The 4,611-nt window shown below is 45.0% G+C and overlaps 1 non-coding gene across 1 annotated transcript; it reads left to right on the top strand.

The window, feature by feature from the left end:
* Positions 1 to 4,064: 4,064 nt before the first annotated feature.
* LOC122903768 lies at positions 4,065 to 4,207 on the top strand. The gene has a single exon (XR_006384001.1). It is a non-coding gene; the product is annotated as a U4 spliceosomal RNA (small nuclear RNA).
* The last annotated feature ends 404 nt before the right edge of the window (positions 4,208 to 4,611 follow it).

The raw sequence follows: 4,611 nt of genomic DNA, 5'->3' as shown, positions 1-4,611 counted from the left end.
CCTCATGGGCTTTCCAGTCTGCCTGGACTATACTTTGAACACCTGTAGATGGAATCAACTTCATGCCAGCGATGGGTATGCTCTCTCCATCTCTCTAACCCTGGCTCCAAGTCCCCGTGGCCTGGGCACCCAGCAGAAGTTCCACTAATGCTTGCTGGCTGAATGTTTGGCATTTCTGTGATGCAAGGTTAGGGAATAGAGTCTGGATAAAGGTACTTGTTATGGGGGTACATGTCATTCATGCCCAGAGCCTGAGATAGTCTCCCTGGAGACTGGTTGGTTTGGGACAGTGCCTAGGCATTGATATATATGTATTTTTAAAGATTTTATTTACTTATTTGACAGAGATCACAAGTAGGCAGTGTTATGCCTGAGTTTTCTCATCTGAGAGACCACCAAGGAGCCAAGCACTGATGCAATCGCACGAGGGTTTATTTGACAAGCTTAAGCTTGGGCCCAAGTATACCCCACACAGCAGATTAGGGACTTGGACCCCCGCAGAGTAGGGACTTGGACCCCGAGCCAGATTACAGTAAGAGTTTTTAAAGGCAGAGGAGGGGTGGACTCAGCGGTGGGTGAGGACAAAGGGGATTATGGATGATGATGTAAGTCTCTAAGGAATTTTGGAAGCGAGGTCTCCGGGACCTTGAGGGGCTAGCTGTTGTCTGAGGAAAAGGTTATTCATTACCAATAATAAAAATCTTCTTGTGAGATCCTTTAGATGTATATCAGTGGGTCATATACTTGGGAATGATTCTCGACACTATCTTGGAGGTTTAGAGATAAAGTTTCCTAAAGGAATTGTTAAAGTAGACTTACAGGATTCTGGTTGGACCTGTCGGGGTAGGGGGTTGGTCAGGCTAGGATTGTCCTTAGCAAAACCTCAAGGTGAGGGTAGTTAAGTCCCCAGGGGAGAGCCACTCTGTCTGTTACAAGGGCTTGTCAATAGGTGAGGAATTTTAATGATTTTCTTTTTCTTCTTCCTCTGTTTCCCACATCAGCTAAACTTGAGGTGGGATGGCCTTAATTTTCTTGGCCTCCACAGGCAGAGAGGCAGGCAGAGAGACAGAGGAGTAAGCAGGCACCCCGCTGAGCGGAGAGCCCGCTGCAGGGCTTGATCCCAGGACCCTGAGATCATGACCTGAGCTGAAGGCAGAGGTTTAATCCACCGAGCCACCCAAGCACCCCAGGCATTGGTATTTTTAAAATATTTAAAACACTGAAAAATCCTGCAACAAGAGAACTAACTCCAGGACTGTCAGGCCAAGAGCAGAAAGGCAACCTAACTATAAGGAGTGGAAACCCATAGGCATCTCTCTCCTTTCTTTGCTTCTGCTTAACACAATCAAGACAGAGCATCTTGACCTTGGATCATGCAGTCTTGGACATTGTCAGGTGACTTCAGGGCCTTCCTGCAGAATGGGTGGAGAGGGGTAAGAGGGAGGTGGGCTCCCAGAGGCCCTGGAGGGACTGGGGTGCTGGCTCCTCCGGGTACTATTGGAATCATAGGCAGATGGAATCTTATACTAGGAGTGGATGGGGCCCCAGGGCAGATGTCTTGGCTCTGCCACAGATTTTGGAGCCACACCGGGCAAGGTGCTATTTATGCAGCTCTGTCCTCTAGTCAGCCACTGGGGTCTGTCTGCTCTTCTCATTCTGAAAAAGTTCTCCCCAAAAGTCCAAGAACCATCTCTTTGGCCTTACTTCTTCCCAAGGGACTCTTAGCAAGTCACCCAAGTGGGAGTGATTCTAATTCTGTGTCCTTATCCCATGTCAGCGCAGCATCCCTGCTCTCTAGCCCTGGGCACTCTCTGTCCAAGCACAAGCCTAGAGCCCTGCAGGCTCCACCATGCATCTCTGAGCCTCCCTCCTGAGCGCATTTCTGTGGCTGTTTTTGTTCGTGGTGATGCTTATAATTTCTTTTTTTGCAAGTGTCTTGTGCCCTTCAGAGAGCAACTGGGGGCTGCATGTCTAAAACCTTCCCAGGTTCTAATGCGTGGCCAGGAGGAGACCCTGGTTTTGTGTGTGTGTGTTTGTTCATTCTTCAATATTGATTATTCAGTAGGAAGACTAGGGAAGCTATTTTGAGATCCAGGTGGAAACCAGAGATATGTACCCCACATGTGGTCATGCAATAAAACAAAACAAACAAACAAACAAACAAACAAGTGTGTTTCTATGCAGTTTACCTATACAGATCAGTAAGCCAGAACTGTAGTTAAAATTTGGTTAACAGTTTCATTGATTATGTTTGTCTTTCTGTGATCAATGCCAAAGAAGTATATGAAATCTTGAGGACCAAGTTTCTCAATAGCAGAATGGGCTTGTAAGAAAACTAGCATTATTTTATAATGTTGTGGCATGTAGAGAAAACATTTTTGTGTTTCAGTAGGCTTTCTGAACAAATTTTGCTGAAACTTGGAATTGGTTGTCTTAGTGGGCTCAGGCTGTTGTAACAGACTACCACAGGCTGGGTGGTTTAAACAATAGGAATGTATTTCTCACCGTTCTGGAGGCTGGGAGTCAGAGATCCAGGTGGTGGCTGATTTGGTCTCTGGCCAGGGTTCCCTTCCTCCTTGCAGATGGCTGCCATCTTGTTGTGTCCTCCAAGGGCCGAGCGAGTGAGGAAGCTCGCTGGTGACTCCTTATCCAGGTGCTAATGCTATCCTGGGGCCATATCCGAGCAAGCTGATCTGGCCCTAAACAGCCCAATCTCCAAATATGGCACTGTGAGTTAGGACTTTAACACAGGAATTTGGAGGGTAGGCAAGCAGTCTCTCTATAAGACAAGCCTTAGAAGTTAATTTATAATTGTGAAGGTAGTGAGAAGACTTTAGAGAGGCTTACCTCTCTAGGCTGGGGGCATGTGTTTACATTTCAGCCAGAAATGAGGCCTGGGCTTGGAGACAACTGACTCCAGGTTATCTGCCCTGGAGGGGTAAACAGCTGGCCCTTGAACAAAATAGGTGTGAACTGCATAAGTCCATTAATGTGTGCATTTTCTTCCAAGAAAAGCAGTACAGTTCTATAAATGTATTTTCTCTTCCTTATGATTTTCTTAGTAACATTTTCTCTTCTCTAACTTACTTTATTTATAATATACTGTACGTGGAGTATTTACTGTGTATTTACTATATCCTTTAAGAATACAGTATATAAAATATACTTCCAACCAACAGTAGGCTGTTAGTAGTTAAATTCTGGGGGAGTCAAAAATTATATGGTGATTGTTAACTGTCTGTCTGAGTTAGTGCCCCTAACGCTGGTGTTGTGCAAAGGTCAGCTATATTTACACTCCAGGTTACCTGCCATACAATCTCTAAGGGGCAAGGGTGTTTTCCCTCCTCGTAGGAAAAGAGGGCCTATAGATGATGCATCACTCTCCACCCATCAGCCAAAGGATGTCATCTGCTCCCTGGAGATCTTCCATATGGCTTTCCTTGTGTCACCCAGCTGGAACAGGGAGGGTCCACCAGCTTGTTGTTATTTCCTGTAAGATCATTAGTGAGAAATCTGTCTCCGATTCAGAATACCTCATATATTCATTTAAAATAAAATTAATAAAGATGAATGTTAATAACCCCAAAGTGGTAAGTAATTTATACTGACGTTGATAACTAGGCAAAATACCTTCTAAGTAGGAAAAAAAAATAAAAAGATACAGAATCAAATGATTAATATGATGACAATTGCATGGTGACGAATGTGGTGATTTTAATTTATCTTTCCTCCTAAAATGTTCTTAAAGAGTATATATCAATTTGACAATGGAAAGAATTAAAAAGAAATTTTTTTTTGCATAAGGATCATAATAGAGAGGATCTCTGTCTTAGTTATCCATTGCTGCATTACAAATTAAGTCCAACTTAATAGGAGAACAACACACCTTGATTATCCCCCAGTGCCTGTGGTCAGGAGTCTGGGCCTTGCTAAACTGGGTTCCCTGGCAGCCCCATTCCAGGCCTCCCACCGGGGGCCCCAGAGCCCCACCACCTTAGCAACACAACAGGTAAGTATTTCAGTATTGAACTTATAAAGAAAATCACATTAATTCATGAAATATGAGCTTTGCGCAGTGGCAGTATCGTAGCCAAAGACATTTATCCGAGGTGCCATTATTGTTAATTGAAAACTTTTCCTAACTCATGAAATATGTTTGAGTGCCTTGTGGTTCTTTTCTGTTCTATTTTGGGGTTTTGCCTACGATTTCTAGAATGTGTCAGTGTGACCGTGTTCCCCATCTTCCCGAGGGCTCCTCACGCCAGCCCTGCAGCCTCAACATGCTTGTGTTAATCCAGCTCTCACAAGGGCTGGAGGCTTGTGTTGCAGTGCTAGGTCTTCTTGGCAGAGCTCCTTGTGTGTTTGGAATCAGTCACAGTAGGGGCTGGAGAAGCTGTTACACAATTTCTTGGCAGTGAGTGTCTTCATTAGTGATCTGCATAATAAGGCATGGTGGCGCAGGGTGGGGGGACTGTGGCTTGGACTTTGCATTAAGGCAAAAGCTGAGAACAAAACAGAAGAGCCACGATATGGAAACCCAGAAGCTAGCCATGCAGAAGCAGTACCCTTTACCTGGGATCTTAGTCACCAGGGCTCTCCCGGCCTCTGCTC

Source organism: Neovison vison, chromosome 3, assembly GCF_020171115.1.
Source record: "Neovison vison isolate M4711 chromosome 3, ASM_NN_V1, whole genome shotgun sequence".
Lineage (NCBI taxonomy): Eukaryota > Metazoa > Chordata > Mammalia > Carnivora > Mustelidae > Neogale > Neogale vison.
The sequence above is the reverse complement of the archived record's forward strand: the minus strand, read 5'-3'. Positions and strand labels throughout refer to the sequence as shown.